This window comes from Triticum aestivum, chromosome 6B, assembly GCF_018294505.1.
Source record: "Triticum aestivum cultivar Chinese Spring chromosome 6B, IWGSC CS RefSeq v2.1, whole genome shotgun sequence".
Classification (NCBI taxonomy): domain Eukaryota; kingdom Viridiplantae; phylum Streptophyta; class Magnoliopsida; order Poales; family Poaceae; genus Triticum; species Triticum aestivum.
The window spans coordinates 81019876-81047414 of NC_057810.1; the positions used below are offsets into that span (position 1 = coordinate 81019876).

At 43.7% G+C, this 27539-nt stretch overlaps 1 long non-coding RNA gene across 1 annotated transcript; it reads left to right on the plus strand.

The window, feature by feature from the left end:
- The first annotated feature begins 3499 nt into the window (after positions 1-3499).
- Positions 3500-4413, plus strand: LOC123135918 (uncharacterized). Its single transcript, XR_006466331.1, has 3 exons — positions 3500-3523; positions 3776-3849; positions 4305-4413. It is a non-coding gene; the product is annotated as an uncharacterized lncRNA (long non-coding RNA).
- The last annotated feature ends 23126 nt before the right edge of the window (positions 4414-27539 follow it).

Genomic DNA, 27539 nt, shown 5'->3' on the forward strand with positions numbered 1-27539 from the left:
AGACTATGTCCGAATACAAACATTCGACCATAGTCTCGAGGACTACACCAGTGGGTGCACTCAGCGTGCCCCCACCGGTCTATGAATCTATTCGACCTAGTCGAGTAAGAAAAAAACTTAAGACATAAAGCCTATGGTCGGCTGCCAGCAGTCGACCATAGCCTTGGGGACTACACCCAGTGGGTGCACTCAGCGTGCCCCCACTAATCCGGAATTTCAATCGACACACCCAGTGGGTGTAGGACAAACTCTAAGAATTTCAGAAGGAAGAATTTGAAGATATCATATCCTAACAGAACAGGCAGTGACCGACTGACCTGAACATTACTCTGAAGAGCCGAACTGGCGTCATAGGCTGCCTGGCTGGCTTCTCGTATTGCCTTCACTTGCTCCATCATGACCCCCGCTTGGCGTATTGCTTCTTTAACAGCACTAGCTTGGTCTTCTGGAACGGGGTAGGTTGAGAAAAGCGAAGGTTGAGCAGCACTCGACGACGAAGGGCGAGCACTCGTCAACGGCACCGCAAAGGTTACGGTAGGCCGAGTGACATTGTCTCCCTCCATGACCAACGTCTCGGGTGCTGGCACATCCTTAGTCGCCTTGCCAGCAGACGCTTTCTTGCTCCTCCTCTGCCTTGGTGGTTCCTCATCGTCGTCGTCGGGAAGGTCAATAACAATGCTAGATGAAGCTGTAGAAAGAATCAAAATTAGAGACAATAAGTCAGACGAATGAAAACGGCATCACAAGAGTCATACCAGGTTTTGAGGTAGCAGCATCCTCCATCTCGTGGTCTTTAGCCCTGGCCGAAGTATCAGAAGTAGCAGCACTGCAGTTCCAGAAGTCAATCGATTGGTCCATGAGTCGACCAAGAACAAGTTCATGAAACGGGGAAAACTCAAGAATACCATTACCCTGAGATAGTGGGGATCACCATCTTCATCTTCGGCAAGACCTTCGCAGGTTTCGACGGTGCCACTCGAGATTGCTTCGGAGCCTTCTTAGTCGGCGCCGGAGAAGTAGTCCGAGGGTGCTTGGTCGACTGTGTAGCGGTTACGACCCCCTTACCACGCTCAGTCGCGGGATCATGGACAAACTTCGAGCGTCTTTCCGAGCGGGGAGGTGCAACTTCCTCCTCCTCCTCCTTCTCCTCCTCCTCTTCCTCATTAGAGTCATCAGCCTCATCATCGTCGTCAGCATCCGAATCCCACTCCTCCAGGCTTTCGCCCCCACTTCCTTCTCTTCAATCGGCGTCTGCGCTCCATTGGGCATCGAGTACAACTCCGTGGTGGCCTGTCAGGCAACAAAGCAAAACAAGGATCAGTCGACCAATTCACAGCGAAGCAGAATGGATAAAGCAAGGTTGCAATTGGAAATAAATGGCCATACCGTATCCGATGTGTAAGTACAGTCGAGTGGTGGGATCCTCCTGGCCCCTCGAGGGTTGTCCTTATTCTCGGTGATTGCGGTCGCCCACCTCTCCAGTGTGGCGTCGTTGACCGCCTCTGGATGGACCCGAGTGGTGTCTTCGGTCCCACAATACATCCACATCGGATGGCCTCGGTACTGAAGTGGTTGGATGCGCCGCCTAAGGAAGACCTCCAGAAGATCCATACCCGTCACTCCTTCTCTAACGAGTTGGACTACACGCTCCATCAGCATTTTTATCTGAACTTTCTCCTCAGGAAGCACTTTCAGAGAAGAGGGTTTGTCCACTCGGTCCATAGAAAACGGAGGGAGACCAGTCGACTGCCCTGGCTCGACTCGTCTTGGCAGTAAAACCAAGTCGACTGCCACCCTCTGACCGACTCAGGAAGGGTCATGGCCGGGAAGGTACTCTTATTCCTCATCTGGATCCCAAGACCACCGCACATTTGGATAACCTTAGTCCTCTCATCGTCCGGACTCGCCTTTTTCACTGTCTGTGAGCGACAGGTGAATATGTGCTTAAAGAGACCCCAGTGTGGTCGACAACCCAGGAAGTTCTCGCACATGGACACAAAGGCAGCAAGATAGGCGATGGAATTGGGGGTGAAATGGTGGAGTTGCGCCCCAAAGAAATTAAGAAACCCCCGGAAGAAAACACTCGGCGGCAGAGAAAAACCACGGCCTACATGAGTGGCTAAGAGAACGCACTCACCCTCCTGCGGCTGCGGTTGACACTCGGTCCCCGGAAGCCTCGTTGACCCGTGGGGGATCAGTCCCTCATTGGCCAGGTCATTGAGATCTTTCTCAGTGATGGTCAAGCGGATCCAATCCCCTTGGACCCAACCCTTTGGCAGGCGGGACCTTGACGAAGATCCTCCCCGACTGGACAGTCTTCCCTTCGCTTTCCCCGTTGTCGTCGCCTTCTTCGCGCGCTCTAAGGCTGCCGTCTTCTCCTTCACTATTGTCGCCGGTGAAGCGCGCGAGGAGTGGATAGGCGGAGGCGAGAGCAGGCGCAGCGGGCGGAGGCAAAGAGGGAGGAGAGAAGAATGGGAAGGCACTGTTCAAAAAACCCTCCCCCGGCGCTTTATATAAAGGCACTTCCGAGTGGCTGACGAGTGGGTCCGGTCGATCCTGTCACATCCTGAAACTGTCGGGCACGCACGATACGTGGCGAAAAAGGCGGCGCAGAAATCGAGGCATCCACGCCTTATCCCATCCGATTACGACGGTCCGCCCTGCTTCGCGCGCTTCCCAAATTTTGGATCCCGCAAAATCCGCTAACAGCAGATCAATCTGTCAGACAATATCTTTCCTGCGATCAGTCGCTCGGAAGTTCACCAAAGTTCAAAAAGTTCACTCGACAGAAGACAAGAATGGATCAAGGCAACTGAAGTAAAAGTTGACGCCAACGCCGAAAGAAAAATCACCGATCCAAGATATGACATAATCAAAGCACAGGAAATAAGTCGGAGAAAATCATCAACTCCTTCCTCACTCGAACCTCGATCCATTCGGGGGCTAATGATGATGTTATGTATCTAGGGTAGGGGCATGGACCTATCTAGGATACCATACCCAAGGTCGTCCTTAGATGAAGCTACCTTCCAGTCGACCAAGAGAGACTCCACTCGACCAAGAGAGACTCCACTCGACCGGCTGGAAGACACTCGACCATGAAGACTCACTCGACCATCAGGAGTTCAGGATCTACTCTGTATCCAAACGGTCTGTAATTAAGTAGTCTTAATGGTCATGATGACACTTTATGTAGGGCGTTACCAGTAACGCCTGGCCTTAATGTACTTTAACCCTCTGCTATGTGGGTTGGCTGGGGTCCTGGCGTCCTCTATATAAGCCACCCCCCTCCACTGGTAGAAGGGTTCACACCCCTGTAACTCATATACACATAAACCAGTCGACCGCCTCCGGGCTCCGAGACGTAGGGCTTTTACTTCCTCAGAGAAGGGCCTAAACTCATTAAACACTCGTGTGTACAACTACTCCATAGCTAGGATCTTGCCTCTCCATACCTACCCCCCATTCTACTGTCAGACTTAGAACCACGACACTACCAGCTAAGGATTGATGTGCTTTTGAGGTACTCTTCCATTCCATGCAGGGGGGATGCAGTAGGGGGTGAAAATAATCTATACTATATACTCCTACTTAGCATTATTTTTCTGTCAACTTAATGCTATTTTATGAATATTTGACAGGATTCTAATGATGTTCAGACTAAATTAGACTATTTGTAATGTAATTTTCACAAATTTTGAACCAATGCATTAAAAAGGTGTTGCCTATACTGAATTAGGTATTGAAGATGTTTTCTTGTGTATGTGTGTTTCAGTGCGAACTCGGATCCGTTGCTGCTCCAAACCAGACAATTCGGAGGAGGAACGCGAGTCTCCCTGCGATGCCAAGGTTGGCGCTGTTCTTTCAGTTGTCTCTGTTTCAAACCATACAATTCATTTAGGCAAATACTGGAGACACTGTCATTCATACTGTATTTGGCATGGTAGTGGACAGTCAGAACCTTACGGTTTCGCAACATCCTCAGAATAAATATTCTGCTCAAATCAGGTTCTGCGTATATCCTGTTATTCATCTCAGAAACGAGGATTTCATATTACACAAGTGAAGAATCCTTGAGAAATGTTTATGGCAAATGTCAACCGTAAGTCTGCATGAGACATAAGTGATCCCCAAGTGGTGAATAGTGCCATTCTACAAAATAAGATCTCTGCAGAACAAAAAGGGCCCTGAACAATTTCTGGAATTTTTGTGTTCCTTTATTTGTTACTCCTCTAAACTACATCAATTTTTTCCAGGCTCGTTGCTTTCAAGTCTGATGCGCGTGTTTTTTCTCATATATATAGGAAGAAGAAAGTATGCGCTCCAGACGAAGATGTCTAGCTTGCCTGTGTGCTGTAACATTAATGAGTGCGTTGGGCCCAACGTTTTCTGTCATCGGAACCTTGATGATTTTGTTGGAAATATGCCCTAGAGGCAATAATAAATTAGTTATTATTATATATCCTTGTTCATGATAATCGTTTATTATCCATGCTATAATTGTATTGATAGGAAACTCAGATACATGTGTGGGTACATAGACAACACTATGTCCCTAGTAAGCCTCTAGCTGACTAGCTCGTTGATCAATAGATGGTTACGGTTTCCTCACCATGGACATTGGATGTCGTTGATAACGGGATCACATCATTAGCAGAATGATGTGATGGACAAGACCCAATCCTAAGCCTAGCACAAAGATCGTGTAGTTCGTATTCTAAAGCTTTTCTAATGTCAAGTATCATTTCCTTAGACCATGAGATTGTGCAACTCCCGGATACCGTAGGAATGCTTTGGGTGTACCAAACGTCACAACGTAACTGAGTGGCTATAAAGGTGCACTACAGGTATCTCCGAAAGTGTCTGTTGGGTTGGCACTAATCGAGACTGGGATTTATCACTCCGTGTAAACGGAGAGGTATCTCTGGGCCCACTCGGTAGGACATCATCATAATGTGCACAATGTGACCAAGGGGTTGATCATGGGATGATGTGTTACGGAACGAGTAAAGAGACTTGCCGGTAACGAGATTGAACAAGGTATTGGTATACCGATGATCGAATCTCGGGCAAGTACAATACCGTTAGACAAAGGGAATTGTATACGGGATCGTTTGAGTCCTTGACATTGTGGTTCATCCGATGAGATCATCGTGGAACATGTGGGAGCCAACATGGGTATCCAGATCCCGCTGTTGGTTATTGACCGGAGAACGTCTCGGTCATGTCTGCATGATTCCCGAACCCGTAGGGTCTACACACTTAAGGTTCGATGACGCTAGGGTTATAAAGGAAGTTTGTATGTGGTTACTAAATGTTGTTCGGTGTCCCGGATGAGATCCCGGACGTCACAAGGAGTTCCAGAATGGTCCGGAGGTAAAGATTTATATATGGGAAGTCCTGTTTTGGTCACCGGAAAAGTTTCGGGTTTTATCGATAACGTACCGGGACCACCGGGAGGGTCCTGGGGGTCCACCAAGTGGGGCCAGGATCCCCGGAGGGCAGCATGGGCCAAGTGTGGGAGGGGGCCAGCCCCAGGTGGCTGGTGCCCCCCCCACAAGGGCCCAAGGCGCCTAGGGTTTGGGGAGGGGGCGCACCCACCTAACTTGGGGGGCAAGTTTCCCCTCTCCCCCCCTTGCCCGCCCCCCCAGAGGGGATCTTGGGCTGGCCGCCGCCCCTAGGGTGGAACCCTAGATGGGGGCACAGCCCCCCTCTCCCCCTATATATACTTGAGGGTTTTGGGGCTGCCAACTGATGAGTTTGACCTCTCCCTGGCGCAGCCCTACCTCTCTTCTTCCTCCTCTCCCGCGGTGCTTGGCGAAGCCCTGCAGGATTGCCACGCTCCTCCATCACCACCACGCCGTTGTGCTGCTGCTGGACAGAGTTTTCCTCAACCTCTCCCTCTCTTCTTGCTGGATCAAGGCATGGGAGACGTCACCGGGCTGCACGTGTGTTGAACGCGGAGGTGTCGTCCGTCCAACACTAGGATCTCCGGTGATTTGGATCACGACGAGTACGACTCTTTCAACCCCGTTCTCTTGAACGCTTCCGCTTAGCGATCTACAAGGGTATGTAGATGCACTCTCCTTCCCCTCGTTACTGGTTTCTCCATATATAGATCTTGGTGACATGTAGGAAAATTTTGAATTTCTGGTACGTTCCCTGACAGTGGTATTAGAGCTAGGTTTATTGCGTAGATTCTTTGCACGAGTAGAACACAAAGTAGTTGTGGGCGTTGATTTTGTTCAATATGCTTACCGTTACTAGTCCAATCTTGTTTGGACGGTATTGTGGGATGAAGCGGCCCGGACCGACCTTACACGTACACTTACGTGAGACAGGTTCCACCGACTGACATGCACTTGGTGCATAAGGTGGCTAGCGGGTGCCAGTCTCTCCCACTTTAGTTGGAACGGATTCGATGAAAAGGGTCCTTCTGAATGGTAAATAGCAATTGGCATATCACGTTGTGGTTTTGCGTAGGTAAGAAACGTTCTTGCTAGAAACCCATAGCAGCCACGTAAAACATGCAAACAACAATTAGAGGATGTCTAACTTGTTTTTGCAGGGTATGCTATGTGATGTGATATGGCCAAAAAGGAATGTGATGAATGATATGTGATGTATGAGATTGATCATGTTCTTGTAATAGGAATCACGACTTGCATGTTGATGAGTATGACAACCGACAGGAGCCATAGGAGTTTTCTTTAATTTATTGTATGACCTACGTGTCATTGAACAATGCCATGTAATTACTTTACTTTATTGCTAACCGGTAGCCATAGTAGTAGAAGTAATAAGTTGGCGAGACAACTTTATGGAGACATGATGATGGAGATCATGATGATGGAGATCATGGTGTCATGCCGGTGACGATGATGATCATGGAGCCCCGAAGATGGAGATCAAAAGGAGCAAAATGATATTGGCCATATCATGTCACTATTTGATTGCATGTGATGTTTATCATGTTTATGCATCTTATTTGCTTAGAACGACGGTAGTAAATAAGATGATCCCTCATTAAAATTTCAAGAAAGTGTTCCCCCTAACTGTGCACCGTTGTGAAAGTTCGTCGTTTCGAAGCACCACGTGATGATCGGGTGTGATGGATTCTTACGTTCACATACAATGAGTGTAAGCCAGATTTACACACGCGAAACACTTAGGTTAACTTGACGAGCCTAGCATGTACAGACATGGCCTCGGAACACAAGAGACCGAAAGGTCGAGCATGAGTCGTATGGAGGATATGATCAACATGAAGATGTTCACCGATGACTAGTCCGTCTCACGTGATGATCGGACACGGTCTAGTTGACTCGGATCATGTAATCACTTAGATGACTAGAGGGATGTCTATCTGAGTGGGAGTTCATGAGATGAACTTAATTATCCTGAACATAGTCAAAAGATCTTTGCAAATTATGTCGTAAGTTCGTGCTTTAGTTCCACTGTTTAGATATGTTCCTAGAGAAAATATAGTTGAAAGTTGACAGTAGCGATTATGCGGACGGTAGAAAGCTTATGTCCTTAATGCACCGCTCAGTGTGCTGAACCCAAAACGCCGTCTGTGGATGTTTCGAACATCGGACATACACATTTTGATAACTACGTGATAGTTTAGTTAAACGGTTTAGAGTTGAGGCACCAAAGACATTTTCGAAACATCGCGGAACATATGAGATGTTTCGAGGGCTGAAATTGGGATTTCAGGCTCGTGCCCACGTCAAGAGGTATAAGACCTCCGACAATTTTCTTAGCCCGCAAACTAAGGGAGAAAATCTCAATCGTTGAGCTTGTGCTCATATTGTCTGAGTACAACAATCACTTGAATCGAGTGGGAGTTGATCTTCCAGATGAGATAGTGATGTTTCTCGAAAGTCATTGCCACCAAGCTGCCAGAGTTACTTGATGAACTATAACATATCAGGGATAGATATGATGATCCTTGAAGTGTTCGCGATGTTTGACACTGCGAAAGTAGAAGTCAAGTAGGAGCATCAATTGTTGATGGTTGGTAAAACCACTAGTTTCAAGAAGGGCAAGGGCAACAAGGGATACTTCATGAAATGGCAAAACAGTTGCTGCTCTAGTGAAGAAACCCAAGGTAGAACCCAAACCCAAGACTAAGTGCTTCTTTAATGAGAGGGACGGACACTGAAGCAGAACCACCCTAGATACTTGGTAGATGAGAAGGCTGGCAAGGTCGATAGAAGTATATTGGATATACATTGAATTAAATGTGTACTTTACTAGTACTCCTAGTAGCACCAGGGTATTAGATACAGGTTCAGTTGCTAAGTGTTAGTAACTCGAAATAAAAGAGCTACGGAATAAACGGAGACTAGCTAAAGGAGAACTGACGATATGTGTTGGAAGTGTTTCCAAGTTTGATGTGATCAAACATCGCACGCTCCCTCTACCATCGAGATTAGTATTAAACCTGAATAATTGTCATCTGGTGTTTGCGTTGAACATAGACATGATTGGATTGTGTCTAACGCAATACGGTTATTCATTTAAGGAGAATAATGGTTACTCTATTTATTTGAATAATACCTTCAATGGTCTTGCACCTAAAGGAATGGTTTATTGAATCTCGATCGTAGTGATACACATTTTCATGCCAAAAGATATAAGATAGTAATGATAGTACCACTTACTTGTGGCACTGCCATGTAAGTCATATTGGTATAAAACGCATGAAGAAGCTCCATGTTGATGGATCTTTGGACTCACTCGTTTTTGAAAAGTTTGAGACATGCGAACCATGTCTATTGGTGTATACGCATGAAGAAACTCCATGAAGATGGATTGTTTGGACTCACTTGATTTTGAATCACTTGAGATATGCAAATCATACCACATGGGCAAGATGACTGAAAAGCCTCGTTTCCAGTAAGATGGAACAAGATAGCAACTTGTTGGAAATAATACATTTTGATGTGTGCAGTCCAATAAGTGCTAAGGCACGTAGTGGATATCGTTATGTTCTTACTTCACGGATGATTTGAGTAGATACTGAGTATATTTACTTGATGAAACACAAGTCTGAATTATTGAATGGTTCAAGTAATTTCAGAGTGAAGTTGAAGATCATCGTGACAAGAGGATAAAATGTCTATGATATGATCATAGAGATGAGTATCTGAGTTACGAGCTTTGGCACGCAATTAAGACATTATGGAAATTGTTTCACAATTAATACCGCCTGGAACACCATAGTGTGATGGTGTGTCTGAATATCATAGTTGCACCCTATTAGATATGGTGCGTACCATGATGTCTCTTATCGAATTACCACTATCGTTCATGGGTTAGGCATTAGAGACAACCACACTCACTTTAATAGGGCACCATGTAATTTCGTTGAGACGACACCGTTTGAACTATGGTTTGGAGAAACCTAAGTTGTCGTTTCGTAAAGGTTTGGGGCTGCGACGCTTATGTGAAAAAGTTTCAGGTTGATAAGCTCGAACCCAAAGCGGATAAAATGCATCTTCATAGGACACCCAAAAACAGCTGGGTATACCTCCTATCTTAGATCCGGAAGCAAAAGTAATTGTTTCTAGAAACGGGTCCTTTCTCGAGGAAAAGTTTCTCTCGAAAGAATTGAGTGGGAGGATGGTGGAGACTTGATGAGGTTATTGAACCATCACTTCAACCAGTGTGCAGCAGGGCACAAGAAGTTGTTCCTGTGGCGCCTACACCAATTGAAGTAGAAGCTTATGATAGTGATCATGAAGTTTCGGATCAAGTCACTACCGTACCTCGTAGGGTGACAAGGATGCGTACTACTTCAGAGTGGTACAGTAATCCTGTCTTGAAGGTCATGTTGCTACACAACAATGAACCTACGAGCTATCGGGAAGCGATGGTGGGCCCAAATTCCAACAAATGGTTAGAAACCATGAAACCCGAGAAAGGATCCATGTATCAGAACAAAGCATGGACTTTGGTGGACTTGCCCGATGATCGGCAAGCCATTGAGATAAATGGATCTTTAAGAAGAAGACGGACATGGACGATAATGTCACCGTCTATGAAGCTCGACTTGTGGCGAAGAGTTTTTCACAAGTTCAAGGAGTTGACTACGATGATATTTTCTCATCCGTAGCGATGCTTAAGTCCATCAGAATCATGTTAGCATTAGCTGCATTTACGAAATCTGGCAGATGGATGTCAAAATGAGTTTCCTTACCAGATTTCGTAAGGAAAGGATGTATGTGATACAATCAGAAAGGTTTTGTCGATCCTAAGGATGCTAAAAGGTATGCTAGCTCCAGCGATCCTTCCATGGACTGGAGTAAGCATCTCGAAGTTGGAATATGCACTTTGATAAGATGATCAAAGATTTTGGGTTTATACAAAGTTTATGAGAAACTTGTATTTCCAAAGAAGTGAGTGGGAGCACTATAGAATTTCTGATGAGTATATGTTGTAAACATATTGTTGATTAGAAATGATGTAGAATTTCTAGAAAGCATATAGGGTTATTTGAAAAGTGTTTTTCAAGGGAAAACCTGGATTAAGCTACTTGAACATTGAGCATCAAGATCTATGAGGATAGATCAAAACCGCTTAATGGTACTTTCAAATAAGCATATACCTTGACATGATCTTGAAGGTGTTCAAGATGGATCAGTCAAAGAAGGAGTTCTTGCCTGAGATGTAAGGTACGAAGTTAAGACTTAAAGCTCGACCACGGCAGAATAGAGAGAAAGGACGAAGGTCGTCCCCTATGCTTCAGATGTAGGCTCTATAGTATGCCATGCTGTGTACCGCACTAGAAGTGTGCCTTGCCATGAGTCAGTCAAGGGGTACAAGAATGATCTAGGAATGGATCATTGGACAGCGGTCAAAATTTTCCTTGGAGTAAATAAGGACATGTTTCTCGATTATGGAGGTGATAAAGAGTTCGGCGTAAAGGGTTACGTCGATGCAAGCTTCAACACCTATCCGAGTGACTCTGAGTAGCAAACCGGATACGTATAGTGGAGCAACCATTTGGAATAGCTCCAAGTGGAGCGTGGAAGCAGCATTTACAGAATGACCTAGAGATTTGCGAAGTACATACGGATCTAAAAGTTGCAGACCCTTTGACTAAAACCTCTCTCACATGCAAAACATGATCAAACCCCAGAACTCATTGAGTCTTAATCACATGATGATGTGAACTAGTTTAATGACACTAGTAAACTCTTTGGATGTTGGTCACATGGCGATGTGACGTGTGAGTGTTAATCACATGACGATGTGAACTAGATTATTGACTCTAGTGCAAGTGGGAGATTGTTGGAAATATGCCCTAGAGGCAATAATAAATTAGTTATTATTATATTTCCTTGTTCATGATAATCGTTTATTATCCATGCTATAATTGTATTGATAGGAAACTCAGATACATGTGTGGGTACATAGACAACACTATGTCCCTAGTAAGCCTCTAGCTGACTAGCTCGTTGATCAATAGATGGTTACGGTTTCCTGACCATGGACATTGAATGTCGTTGATAACGGGATCACATCATTAGCAGAATGATGTGATGGACAAGACCCAATCCTAAGCCTAGCACAAAGATCGTGTAGTTCGTATTCTAAAGCTTTTCTAATGTCAAGTATCATTTCCTTAGACCATGAGATTGTGCAACTCCCAGATACCGTAGGAATGCTTTGGGTGTACCAAACGTCACAACGTAACTGGGTGGCTATAAAGGTGCACTACAGGTATCTCCGAATGTGTCTGTTGGGTTGGCACGAATCGAGACTGGGATTTGTCACTCCATGTAAGCGGAGAGGTATCTCTGGGCCCAGTCGGTAGGACATCATCATAATGTGCACAATGTTACCAAGGGGTTGATCACGGGATGATGTGTTACGGAACGAGTAAAGAGACTTGCCGGTAACGAGATTGAACAAGGTATCGGTATACCGACGATCGAATCTCGGGCAAGTACAATACCGTTAGACAAAGGGAATTGTATATGGGATCGTTTGAGTCCTTGACATCGTGGTTCATCCGATGAGATCATCGTGGAACATGTGGGAGCCAACGTGGGTATCCAGATCCCGCTGTTGGTTATTGACCGGAGAATGTCTCGGTCATGTCTGCATGATTCCCGAACCCGTAGGGTCTACACACTTAAGGTTCGATGACGCTAGGGTTATAAAGGAAGTCTGTATGTGGTTACCGAATGTTTTTCGGAGTCCCGGATGAGATCCCAGACGTCACGAGGAGTTCCGGAATGGTCCGGAGGTAAAGATTTATATATGGGAAGTCCTGTTTTGGTCACCGGAAAAGTTTCGGGTTTTATCGGTAATGTACCGGGACCACCGGGAGGGTCCTGGGGGTCCACCAAGTGGGGCCAGGATCCCCGGAGGGCAGCATGGGCCAAGTGTGGGAGGGGGCCAGCCCAGGTGGGCTGGTGCGCCCTCCCACAAGGGCCCAAGGCGCCTCGGGTTTGGGGAGGGGGTGCACCCACCTAACTTGGGGGGCAAGTTTCCCCTCTTCCCCCTTGGCCGCCCCCCCAGATGGGATCTTGGGCTGGCCGCCGCCCCTAGGGTGGAACCCTAGGTGGGGGCGCAGCCCCCCCTCTCCCCCTATATATACTTGAGGGTTTTGGGGCTGCCAACAGATGAGTTTGACCTCTCCCTGGCGCAGCCCTACCTCTCTTCTTCCTCCTCTCCCGCGGTGCTTGGCGAAGCCTTGCAGGATTGCCACGCTCCTCCATCACCACCACGCCGTTGTGCTGCTGCTGGATGGAGTCTTCCTCAACCTCTCCCTCTCTCCTTGCTGGATCAAGGCGTGGGAGACGTCACCGGGCTGCACGTGTGTTGAACGCGGAGGTGCCGTTCATTCGGCACTAGGATCTCTGGTGATTTGGATCACGATGAGTACGACTCCTTCAACCCTGTTCTCTTGAACGCTTCCTCTTAGCAATCTACAAGGGTATGTAGATGCACTCTCCTTCCCCTCGTTGCTGGTTTCTCCATAGATAGATCTTGGTGACACGTAGGAAAATTTTGAATTTCTGCTACGTTCCCCGACAGATTTATCTCATTCGAACATAATCTAACCCCTCTGATTTTTGTCAGTACATGATTGTACACCTCCTCTGACTGCTTAATTGTGTGTTCATTTTGTTAATCAAGAAGCATCTGATTTTATGTCTGGGTACGTTGAAAATATATAAAACCTTTCTTCTTTTGGATAATTTGTTTCCCTTTGACCAATCTTTGTTACTTGCCTACACATCTGTGCATAGCGTGCTACTCCAGCGTGACCGCTTGGTGTGCTGCCTCGAGTCGCGCGACCACTATGCATGTGCCGAGGCGGAGGCTGCTGCCACTCTCGACGCCCTTTGCTGCACGCTCTCGCCGGCGGCGTTCGCAAAGCCTGCAAGTGGTGCCCCCCTCCTCCCAAAGGGCAAGGTGAAGGAAGGTGCCTGTGTGGTTCTTCTGCAGCTCGCAGGAGGATTGCTGTGTCCAACCTGCACAAGAATGCCAAGAAGTCCTTCTCGGAGACGTAAGCCACGACGCATGTTTCTGCCATGATTTCCTTCGGTTGGATTTCGTGGATTTAGGTGTTGAAAAATTATGGGTTGTGGATGTAGGATTAAGGACATGTACCTGCACTACAACAAGAGATCTGGGCTGCTTTTTTGTGGCTTCCAAACTTGAAATGTTTGTTTGGAAGTTATTTATTTTTTGTTGTGGATTCACAGCTTCTCACATGTACCATCCTCTTAGACCTTTAGATTTCCAACGAAACTAAATGAAGATATGGTGGTTTGGTCTCAATAGTATAACTTAAAGCCTTCCATGCTTTATATTTTCTTTGAAATTTGCTCTTGAAGAATCATGTATCTATGTTAGATCCGGTGAGAAAAGGCAGCTTCCAAGCAAAGGCGGCTTTCAAGCAGAGGATGCGGGAGTGTTGGCCACATTTGGTTTTCGACTTGGGTGTCTAAATATTCTCATAAGACTCAGCGTCCTTTCGGCCTTTGCTCCATTGGCGCAACGAGTCATCTAGTATTCTTTAATGTCATGGACATATGAGCGCTCATGGAGAATAAAACAGATGCATCTGGTTTGCAGCTTATAGGTTTTACTTCTATAAACGTGCGAGTTAGATAGTCAGTCGCAAATCAAAATTAATGAAATTCATGCAGTACAAGCCTCAAACAACGGATAATGCATCATCTGACTTATTAGTACTCCCTCCGTTAATATTATTGTATAGTTTTGGGTGTACTGTTTTTCACCAATTAATGAACTGCTATCATGGTAGGCAGTCCTGTCATGCAACTTCATGATTTCACCCCTAGGCTGGCCATCCTACAACTGACCATGTTATTTTCTAAGGTTCGTGCAGTTCACAACTTTCTACTTCAATTAGGAGAGTGGCAAATACTCCCTGAGTGACAAAAAGAAGTCAGAAAAGAAACATAAAGAGAAGCCAGACAAGCAACCGATGTAAGCAGATGTAAACAAAAGAAGAGCGATCCTGCATTATGTTGTATGTACCTATTTGATTCCATCTTCACATGTATCTATTTGCTTATGCTGTATGTACCTATTTGATTCCTTGTGTAGCAACAGAACAGAGTTTAAGATGCAAAGGTTGGTGGGGATTGGCAGTTAAGGAACAGGTGGCGGTTGGTTTTTTTAGGCCATCACAGTGTTTACATGGACGAAGGGAATACCTTCCGTCTGGCCGAACCACACATGGCGGCCAGGCGCTAATCTTAATGCATGCTTCGCTAAGTTGTGAGCATCAACATTTGAGCTCCTAAACTCATGCACTATATTACAAGACGTAAATAACAAAAAATTCAAACGAATCTCCTTAATAATTGCCCCATAGCGAGCACCACTTCCTTCTTTGATCTCTTGTACCACTCCCTTACGATCAGATGCCAAATGAACAGAATGTTCACTCAGATCCTGGGCTAATGCCATGCCTTCCCTTATTGCTAGAGCCTCGAGTGTAGTTGGATCTGCTGTGTTTTGAAACACATACCGCTTCGTGAAGACCCAATCTCCTGACTGCCGCATCAACATTCACTTTGGCATAGTGTTCTGGTGGCGCAATCCATCCTGCTCGCCTCGTCATTGTCGTCCTTTGTACCTCTTTCTTCTCCGATATTCCATGTATCTCCTTTAAGTACGACTGGATAAATCCATGTATTGATATGGGACTCTGGAATATTTCTTCGTAGATCGCCTTCCTCCGTGCAGACCAGATGGCCCATAGGGTAGTTACTAGGATGATAAAATCCTCTGATGTTAAAACATCCCCCATGGCAAAAATCCATTGTCGTGCGCTTTCTTGTTGGTTTATGCTCATTTGCTCTAGAATGGTGTCAGAAGATAGCGCCCAAGTACTCCTGGACATAGGGCAATCCAATAGTGCATGTCTCCACGTGTCCTGAGCACCACATAACTGACAAGAAGAGGTTATGGCCATGTTTCTTCTATGTAGTACCTCACCTAATGGGATTGAACTCTTCGCCAAACGCCATAGAAACACCTTTAGTTTCAACGGCACTGAGATCTTCCAGAAAGCCTTCCACTCCCTGCCTTGCGCCTCAATATGTGACGACCCCTCTCGGTCTCCAGCCATGCCTCGCGATTCAGCTTTTTCCTGACTAGCATGCGATACGCGGAGCCAACAGAGAAACAACCCCGTGGTTCTTCACTCCAGGCCCAAAAGTCATCTACTCTTCTATTGCATAACAGGATCTTGAGTTTCGCTTCTGCGTCAAAAGGAGTAAAGGTAGGCCGAACTAACTCTTTCTCCATGATGTTGTAGTAGTTTCAATAAGCTCGGTTACTCTTTGCGGTGGATTATGAACAAGAGAAGTAATTGGCCTCTTGTAGTTCTCCCAGGGAATCCAATTATGGCTCCATATGCTTGTATCCTCTCCATCTCCAATACGCTTAATTATTCCTTGTGCAAGGACATCTCTCCCATCAAGCAAGGCCCTCCAAATCTGTGAAGGATGGGAACCCAATTCTGCCTCCAGCAGTGAGCTGTTAGGGAAATAAACCGCCTTTAAAATTCTTGCGCTCACAGGGTTTGGTTCGTTCATTACTCTCCACGCTTGCCTGGCTAAAAGTGATAAGTTGAATAGGTCCAGATCCCAAAATCCCATTCCTCCCATGTATTTTGGCATTGTCATCGTATCCCATGCGACCCATGCAGGCTTTCACTTTCCCCTCTTGCTTCCCCACCAAAACTGCCTTATTATGAATGTGATGTTGTCACGTAAACCTCTAGGCAGTCTAAAGCAAGCCATAGAGAACACCGGAATAGCCTGTTCTACTGATTTTGTGAGAACTTCTTTTCCTGCTGCAGACAACAATTTTCTCATCCATCCTTTCACCTTCTCCCATACTCTATCCCTCAGATATTTAAACGTGTCGTTCTTCGAGTGCCCCACATCCATAGGCATACCCAAATAGCGCTCACTGAGCGATTCATTCTGCACTTGAATTTTGTTTTTCACTCCTTCTCTCACCAACTGTGGGCACACCTTACTGAAAAAGATAGATGACTTAGCATTGTTAACTTTTTGTCCGGAAGCTTGACAATAGGTATCCAGTAGGTTTGATACCCTCTCTGCACCCTCCACACTAGCCTTGAATAACAACAGGCTGTCATCTGCAAACAAAAGATGGTTCACGGCTGGTGCCGTGGGCGCCACTCTAATACCTGCCAACACTGATGATTGAGAACTGGATTTCAGGAGGCACGAAAGGCCCTCTGCTGCAATCAAGAAAAGGTAAGGGGAGATTGGATCTCCCTGCAGAATCCCTCTTGATGGTTTGAAACTCTCGAGCTTCTCCAGATTGAACAATACTGAAAAAGATACTGAAGTAACCATAGACATGACTGTATCAACCCATGCTTGTGCAAAACCGAGCTTAATCATAATGGCCTTAAGGTAAGTCCACTCCAATATGTCATAAGCCTTCATCATATCCAACTTGAGGGCACAGAAACTATTATTCTTTGACCTACTCCGCTTCATAAAATGCAGACACTCATAAGCAAAAATGATATTGTCTATTATCATACTTCCTGGCACAAACACAGACTGCTCCTGTGTAATTATATCTGGCAATACGTGCTTTAGTCTGTTGGCCACTACCTTGGAGGCAATCTTGTACAATACATTGCACAAGCTAATGGGCCTGAATTGTGACAGAAGGGTAGGGTTGTTTACCTTTGGGATGAGGACAAGGATAGTATCATTGATGCATTCAGGGCTCTCCTCCCCTCTAACGATCCTGAGTACGATATTTGTCACATCATCCCCGCATACATCCCAATGCTTTTGGTAGAACTGCGCTGGAAAACCATATGGCCCTGGTGCCTTAGTGGCGGTTGGGTGACACTAAGAGATCAACCCGATTCTTGAGTTGGTTCCCTGTGGGAATGAACCAACCGAGCGAAGCCTAAAGGTCCCAAGTGCAGTATCTTTTGGCTTGGTTTGAAGGATGGCGGAATCTCAAAAATCATCATAGGTTGTAAAAATCCTTTTCCATAGCCAATATTGCGCTATCCGAGATTCGAACCAAATACCGCCAGGTTATTTCTCAACATAGTAACCAACTCGGATACATAACTTATCGTGTAGAATTGCACTTCTTTTACGTCTTGGTGTCTACAATTCCGGTTTGGATTTTTTTCAGGGGTAATTCCGGTTTATATCTGCATGGTTTTTCCGTGCTATTTTTCTTTTTGTATTTTTACACATGGTTTCCGCTCGGTTTTTTCTTCTCCTTTTTTGGTTGTTGTTTTATATTTATTTTCCCATATTTATTTTAAATTTCCTTTGAAAAAATCGAGAAATGGTTTTCCAAATACGCAAACAATTTCCAGATTTGTGAACATTTTCCAAACATGAATTTTTAAGAAACTTATGTATATTTCAAAATTTTAACTGGTGAACTTTATATTCATGATTTTTTTTCAAATTCATAGTATGTTTAATTTTTTAACTCATAAATTTTTAAAATTCAAAAAATAGCTTTCAAACTTATGAACTTTCTTTAAATTTATAAACTTTATAAAATTTTACTCATGAACAATTTTCAAATTCATGAACTATATTTGAAACTTCTTAACTTTTCAAATTCATTAACTTTTTTCCGAGCTAACTGGCAAAGCGAGCGAGCGTGCGAAGCTGGTGAGCGGGCTAGCGAGCTTGCGCAATATTGTGCCACGGCCTGCTGGCATGCCCACGAGCGTCAGTTTCCTAACCAAAGTTTAAAGTGCTGGCCAGGAGCTCCTGAAATAGACGATGCCATAGACATAGTTTTGTTCAAAATTTCAGAAAATGTTCTATTTTAGAAAATTCAAAAACTTGAAAATATTAGTATTTTGAAAAGAACTGCAGATTTTTTTAAAAAATTGTGTCTTCCAAAATTCCTCAGAATGTCAAAACATGAACACTTTTTAAAAAGAGCGAACACAACTGTTAACAGGAACATTTTTTAAAATTTCAAACATTTTTAAACAATATAAATTTGGAAGTTCAAAAAACAGAAAAATACGAAACAAATTAATATAATTTTTTGTAAATTTCCCCGAATATTTTTTATATGTGTAGATTGCTTTTAAAATAGGAACAATTTCTGGAAGTACAAACATTATTTGAAACATACCAAAAAATGAGTTTCTGAACAAGTTTTAAAAAAGGGAACATTTTTTCAGTTTGTGAACACATATTGAAAATAGGTACATTTTTTGAATTTGTGAATCAATTTTGATAATAGGAACATTTTTTGACTCATTGAACTTTTTCAAAATCCGTGAGCGCTATGCCTGACGAAAGCGATGCCGTCACCTAGTTGGGCCAAATACTAACCATTTTTATTTCTATTTTTCGTTTTTATTCGCCTTTTTGTTAATTAATTTTCCTAGTTTTTAAAATTTATTGTTCTTTTTGAAACTTGTTCAAAAAACAAAATATTTTTTGGAATGCCAGAATAAAAGTTTTAAGTACTGTCCAATTTTGTGATTTTAATTTTTTGTTTCAAATATTTAATAAATTATTTTAGAAAAGCAAATTATTTTCAATTCCTTTGTATTTATTAGCTATGTTAAAATATTAACATAATAAATTTAGGTACATGTTTAAATTATGTATTTAAATAACTTTGTTCTTCATACCTGACATGAATGTCTACCATGGGCATATCCACCTACTCACCAAAGTTGTGGTCATTTCAAGAACGTCCAAAAAACTCCGTGTTAAATGCAGCATGTCCGGGTAAATACTTAAAAATTATTTCCACACAATTGTATCACCATGGCAAGCATGCATCCCTGCCAACTTTCATAAAAATCTAAAATACTAATTTTATACAATTTTTGGGGTTTTTCTGGTGAAAAAACTCTAAAATACTAACCAATCATGACACAATGTGTGTTCGATCCGAATTCGTTCAAATTTTACATGGGGGACTACCATGGGCATGCCCACCTGCTGGCTAAATTTGGTGTCATTTCATGTATGGAAAGAAATACACCATGAAGGACTATCATGGGCATGCCCGCCTACTGGAAAAATTTCATGCCGTTTCATGCATGGCAAGAAATTCACCATGTACAACCTGGACCATTCGGGTAGGCCGATAGGGCAAGTCTCGAAGCACTTTTTTTACCTTCACCAAATGGACCCAAATTATTTCGACACAAAGGCATCCACATGGAAAGCATCCCTGCCAAGTTTCGTGATATCCGACATTTTATAAAAAAAAAATTAGGATTTTCTCGGTGAAAAACCGTAAAATATCGGCTATCCGTGATGCAATGTGAGTTCGGTGTCCGGATTCGTTCAAAATTTGCGTGGGGGACTACCATGGGCATGCCCACCTATTGACAAAAAATTGGTGGTGTTTCATGTATGGAAAGAAATACACCATATGTACACCCTTAACAGTTCGGGTAGACCGATAGGGCAAGTCTCGGAATACTTTTTTCACCTCCACAAAAATAGAACCAAATTTTTTCCACACAATGGCATCACCATGGGAAGTATCCCAGCCAATTTTTGTTGATATATGATATTTTATGCAATTTCTAGGGTTTTTCCGATGAAACAAATCCTAAAATACTAGTTGGTCATGACATAACGTGTGTTCGGCGTCTGGATTGGTTCAAATTTTGCGTGGGTGATTATCATGAGTATGCCCACCTTCTGGCAAAATTTGATGTCATTTCATGCATGGCAAGAAAAACATCATATACAACCAGGACCGTTCGGGTAGGCCGTCAGGGCAAGTTTCGAAGAACTTTTTGTTTTACCTCCAACAAAGGAACCCAAATTTTTTTCTTCAGACAATGGCATCACCATGGAAGCATCCCTGCCAAGTTCCGTTGATATCTGACATTTTATACAATTTTTAGAGTTTTCTCAATCAAAAGCCCTAAAATACTAGCCGGTCGTGACACAATGTGCATTCTGTGTCGATATTCCTGCAATTTTTGCGTGGGAGACTACCATGGGTATGCCCACCTACTGGCAAAATTTGGTATCATTTCATGTATAGCTAGAAATACACCATGTGCAACCTGAACCGTTCGGGTAGGCCGGTAGCGCAAGTTTCGAAGCACTTTTTTTTCACCTCCACCAAGCAGACCAAATTTTTCTACACAATGGCATCACCATGGAAAGCATCCCTGCCAAGTTTCATTGATACCTGACATTTTATTCAATTTCTAGCATTTTCCTAGTGAAAAAACCCTAAAATACAAGCCGGCCGTGACACAACGTGTGTTCGGTGTCCGAATTTGTTCAAATTTTGCAGCGATAACTAGTATGAATATGCCCACCCGCTGTCAAAATTTGGTATCATTTCATGCATGAAAAAATGTCAACAATTTGTCATGAAATGCCCCCAATCAACATGAACATTTTCTCATATCCTAACCATTTCTTCAAAATTGTCAACAACTTGAAATATTAAATTGTGTATGAAAATTTTACAAACTTGAACACTATTTCCATTTTGTTTACAAATCCCCAATAATTTAAGAAAAATTTGACCACAGATTGCTAACGACGTAATATTAATTAAAATTTATCAACTTTCATTGAATTGCAAACATTTGTTAAATTTGTGAATAATTTTTTTAAAAGGGGGGAATTTTTTGAGATTCTAGATTTTAAAAAAAAAATAGGCTTCATAAAGAATGATAAAGTCCAAAAAAGGAGAAAAATAATTTAACAAAAAAATAAAAGAAAAATGGAAGAAAACTCTTAGACCTTGCCACAACTAGGCGACGACATCACCCATCAGACGCATGTTCGGCCGACCTAAGCATTTGCGGATAAAAAAATCACTACAAAAGTTGCAAGGCATGTTAAATGTGGAGGATTGCTGTAGCGACCAGACCTCAAACAGTCTGATCTTTGTGCATCAGTGTCATCCCTGGATCGGTAATGCTGAGACGCACAGTACTTGAAGGATTTATAACAGAGTAGCAATCACACACTTATTACATCGATTGTCTCAAAAGAGAACTTATTACAATAAATATGGCTTAAGGCCATATAATATCGATAACAACGGAAGACTTGGAAGATACAGTGAGTCCATCAACTCCAACGGCATCACTGAGTGAAAGATCACGACCTAAGGCATCTTACTCGTCGTTTGAAAAGTCTGCAACATGAACGTTGCAGCCTGAAACAGGTCAGCACATGGAATATGCTGGCAATATAGCACATAGAGAGCAATGAACAGAATAATGCTATCACTACATGCATATATGGCCGGTGGAAAGCTCTATGGTTACAGTTTTGCATAAAGACAATTTTTCCCTACAACAAAGGAATAAATTTTATTTAACTATCATGGTGGTTGTTAAACATTGAGAAGGTTCACCCAACTCAATCCCAATTAAGCATCATCATTAAACTCAATCAAATTATATTAAGAGTGATGAGATCCACATGATAATCCAAGAACTAGATACTCAAAACGTCCATAACCGGGGACACGGCTAACCACGATTAGCTTGTACACTCTGCAGAGGTTTGCGCATTTTTTTCCCACAAGACTCGAATACATCCATGGTCGGAGAAACGAGACACAGTCTTTCTGAAGCAATAACTCTTTACTCTGGGTGGACAGTTACACCTACTTTCCCCTACATCTGCTAGCCCACCACTGAAAGAGGTCTTGCAACTTACTCAACTATGCTAGAGCCCATAATAGCTTATGGCCGCACACGGAAGTTTCTAGCATGAATAATCTTATGATCCCTTTGAGCCTGGGTGGCCGTCCATATGAGAATTACACGGTACACTGGATTTCCAAAAATATAGGCAACACTGGGTTCCCCAGGTGCCTCAGTCCACCCAGATGTGTGTTAAAGTAGCCACCTTAAGTTAACCATTAAATAACTATACTCATATTTGTCATGGATGCACTCAACCAATCCACATCTACAAGCACAGCATAACAGTATAAGCAACGTAGAACTAACTCCCAAAGGTTTGATAATAAACATGACAATAGGTACTACCTAATCTACTTTCCAAAACCCACATGTTAAACAGATCCTAACCATGCAATTGTTTGAGGATTGATCTAATGCAATAAAACTGGGTAGTAAAGAGGTATGATCAAAGTGTTACTTGCCTTGCTGATGATCCGTGAAACCTAGAGACTCGTAGAAGCACGCTTCGCACCCCGGGTACTCTATCGCAAACAAACAAGCATACAATAAGCACTCAACTAGAAGAACGGGTAAAACTCAAGTAAAAGATTTAACCAGAAAGTTCAACTTAAGAACTCCAGTTTGCAAAAAGAATCAAATCAAACGAAGCAACGAAACTCAAATTGCGAAAGAAACAAGCTCCGTTTACTAATCTAGACTTAAGTCAAATTTTACAGTAGCAAAAACTTGTTTAAATTGGTTAAATAGAAGGAGGGCTTCAAGACGAAACACTAGGCGCCTGAATCCCCTGATTCCGATAAACGAGTGAAAAGATAAACTAAAACAAAAATCAGGGCAGAAATCGCGATCGAAAATAATCGCGGAAAAACCCTGGAAAAAGAAAAACAGACGAACAGGCTAACAAACAAACGTTCTCTGTCTGTGGCTAATGAGTGAACACCGTTCGTTAAAATGAACGTATGGACAAACGTCCGCTAAATAACTAAACCGGAAAAAGAAAATCGATCTAAACGAATAAAACGAAACTAGGGTTTAAATAAAAACTGAACGGTGTTTACCTAAACCGAAAAAACCGGCGGTGGATCATATCGGATCGGGACCGGCGGCTCCGGCGGCGTCTCCGGCGAGGTGGGACGCTGCGGCGGCGGCGGATCCGAGGTGGGGTCGGTGACGGGTGGCTTGGCGGCGAGGGGCGGCGGCGATGCGACGGCTTCGTGCTCCGGGGCGGCGGCGGCTTGGAGCGGCAGCGCGGGTCCAAGGTGGCAGCGACGACGTTGGTGGCGGGGTGGTGGTGAGGCGGTGGGGCTGGGGTATTTAAAGAGGGCGGGTCTGGCGGCTTGGGGAAGGGGGCGAGGAGGAGGAGTCCTTCCCGGACTCGGTGGCAACGGCGTGCTCCGGCCGAACTCCGGTCGAAGTCGGTCGGGCAGGACGGAAGCTGGCGAGGTCAGCCCGGCTCGGCTGGGCCGCTGGCCCAGTCGGGCGCGCAAAGTTTTTTTAAATAAAAATCCGCCAAAAATAAATCCTAGAAAAATAAATAAAAATCTAAAAATGCCAAAACAAATTTTCACCGTGTAAATAAAATATTCAAACAAGATGAACATTTTCTTGGCCTAAAAATGCAATTTTGAAAACCTTCAATTTTTCTAATTCAAATAAAATTGCAATAAAATCCAAATAAAAACAATTATTTGATTTTAATATTTTCCTCTAATATTGCATTTATTTTGGAGAAATCATTTTATCTCCTCTCATATATTTTTATTTTAGAAATATTAGGAAAGAAAAATAATCAAAACCAATTGATCCTCTTTTCAAAATTTGAGAAAACCCAAATATGAAAATTACGAAATCCCCAACTCTCTTCGTGGGTCCTTGAGTTGCGTAGAATTTCTAGGATCAAGCCAAAATGCATTAAAATATGATATGCAACGATGATCCAATGTATAACTTTCCAAATTGAAAATTTGGGATTTTACAAACCTACCCACCTTAAGATGAATCTCGCCCTCGAGATTCGGGTTGGCTAGAAAATAGGTGAGTAGGTCTTCCTCTTGTTCCTGGGTGGCTTCATCTTCGGTATGGTGGCTCCACTGGACCTTGCAGAACTTGATAACCTTGTTGCACATGACTCGTCTGGCAAACTCGAGAATCTTCACTGGTTTCTCCTCGTAGGTCAAATCACTATCCAACTGAATCGCTTCCTGTGGCACAGTATCTCTCAGAGGGATATCGGCCATCTCTGCGTGGCACTTCTTCAACTGTGAAACGTGGAACTCATCGTGAACTCCTGACAACCCTTTGGGCAATTCCAACTTGTAAGCAACTTCTCCCATACGTTCCAAAACTTTGTATGGTCCCACAAAATGTGGTGCTAACTTTCCCTTAACTCCAAAATGCTTAACTCCTCGAAGTCGGGACACTCGAAGATAAACTTTGTCTCTGACTTCGTAAACTGTCTCCTTGCATTTAGAATCCGCATAGCTCTTCTGCCTGGACTGGGCTACCTTGAGTCTATCGCGAATCAACTTGACCTTCTCTTCAGACTCTTTAATTAAATCTGGTCCAAACAACTGACAGTCTCCAACTTTATCCCATAACAATGGTGTTCTGCATCTCCTTCCGTACAAAGCTTCGAAAGGGGCCATCTTCAAACTGGCTTGATAGCTGTTGTTGTAAGATAACTCTGCATAAGGCAAATTGTCGTCCCAACTAGATCCGTAATCTAGCGCACAAGCTCTCAACATGTCCTCCAGAATCTGATTGACTCTCTCGGTCTTCCATCTGTCTGTGAATGAAAGGCTGTACTGAACTCTAGCCTGGTACCCGAAGTTTCGTGTAACTGATTCCAGAACTTTGAGGCAAACTGGGTTCCTCTATCTGATACGATGGTCCCCGGAACTCCATGCAGACATACGATCCTGGTCATGTATATATTTGCCAACTTAGCACTGGTGTAAGTGGTCTTCACTCGGATGAAATGAGCCACCTTCGTTAAACGATCGACTACAACCCATATCGAGTCATAGCCTGAACGAGTCCTGGGCAATCCCATGATAAAATCCATGCCTAGCTTATCCCACTTCCATTCAGGTATCGGCAATGGTTGTAGCAATCCTGCTGGCTTCTGATGTTCTGCCTTCACTCGCTGACATACATCACAAACTGCTACATACTCCGCAATATCCTTCTTCATTCCGGTCCACCAGAAACTATCCTTCAAATCCAGATACATCTTACTGTTTCCTGGGTGAATCGAATACGGCGAGTCTTGGGCCTCCTGTAGAATCAACTTCCTGATCTCCGGATTATTAGGCACATATACGCGGTCCTCAAACCATAAGGTATCATGCTCATCCTCACGAAATCCTTTAGCTTTTCCTTTGCTCATCCTTTCCTTTATCTCGGCAATCTCTTTGTCCGTCTTCTGAGCTTCTCTGATCTTCTCCATCAAAGTAGACTGAATTTCCAATGGTGCTACATAACCTCTCAGAACAATCTCCAAATATAGCTCGCGAAGATCCTCTGCTAACTCCTTGGGTAACTCTCCGGTCATGAGTGTGTTGACATGGCTCTTGCGGCTCAACGCATCGGCTACTACGTTAGTCTTTCTGGAATGATAATGCAATCTCATATCATAATCCTTAATGAGCTCCAACCATCTCCTTTGCCCGAGATTCAACTCCTTCTGTGTGAAGATATACTTCAAACTCTTGTGATCCATGTACACCTCACAATGGTTTTCGATGACAAAATGTCTCCATGTCTTCAACGCATGCACTACGGCTGCTAACTCCAAATCATGTGTAGCATAATTCAACTCATGGGGTTTAAGCTGTCGTGAGGCATGTGAAACAACTCTTCCCTCCTGCATAAGCACTGCTCCAAGTCCTCGACGAGAAGCGTCGCAATACACTTGATAATCCTTGCGTTGATCTGGAAGAATCAACACTGGTGCTGTAACCAAGCGTTTCTTCAATTCCTGAAAACTGGCCTCACATTCCTCAGTCCATTTGAACTTGGTGTCCTTCTTCAACAACTCCGTCATGGGCTTCGCAATCTTCGAGAAATTTTCAATGAACCTCCGGTAGTACCCTGCGAGTCCAAGAAAACTCCGGATCTCTCCAACTGACGTGGGTGCTTCCCAGTTTGTCACAGTGACAACTTTGGTGGGGTCTACTGCTATTCCTTCTCCGGATATAACATGTCCGAGGAATCCAACTTCCTTCAACCAAAACTCACACTTGCTGAACTTGGCATATAACTGATGTTCTCTGAGCTTCCCAAGTACCAAACACAAATGCTCCTTATGCTCATCTTCATTCTTCGAGTAGACTAGAATATCATTGATGAACACCACGACGAACTTATCCAAAAACTCCATAAACACCTTCTTCATCATGTTCATGAAATAGACAGGTGCGTTAGTCAGACCAAATGACATAACGGTATACTCATATAGCCCGTACCTTGTGGTAAAAGTTGTCTTATGTATATCCTGGTCTCGAATCTTCAGCTGGTGGTATCCTGATCGCAGATCAATCTTGGAAAATACCTTAGCTCCTTGCAACTGGTCAAACAGATCATTGATCATCGGTAGTGGGTACTTGTTCTTGATCGTTACTTCATTTAATCCACGATAATCAACAACCATCATCAACGATCCATCCTTCTTCTCCACTAGAAGCACCAGTGATACCCAAGGTGATGAACTTGGGCGAATATAGCCTTTATCCAGTAACTCCTTGATCTGTTTCTTAATTTCTTCCAAATCCTTTGCGGGCATCCTGTACAGTCTCTTAGATATTGGCCCTGTGCCTGGCAAAAGCTCAATCAAAAACTCAATGTCTCTATCTGGTGGCATGCCTGGCAACTCTTCGGGAAATACGTCAGGGAAATCCTTCACCACTGGTACTTCCTCCTGTACAACTCATGATAAGGAATTTACTTGAGTCCTCTTCAGCACATGCCGGGATACATACTTAATCCTTCTTCCTTCTGGGGTGGTGAGAAAAATCGACTTACTGGCGCAATCGATGTTTCCTCCATACATCTATAGCCAATCCATACCCAAAATTACATCCAAACCTTGTGACTCCAAAATTATCTGGTCTGAGGGGAAAACATGCCTACCTATGGTCAATGGCATCTGAAAACATCCTTGGCTTGCCATATATTCCGCTCATGGCGAGCTTACTAACATATGTGTTCTAAGAACCTTGGTGGGCAGTTTATACTTATCCACAAATTCCCTTGATATGTATGAATGCGATGCACCAGTATCAAAAAGAACGATTGCAGTAAATAACTTAACCAAAAACTTACCTATTACTGC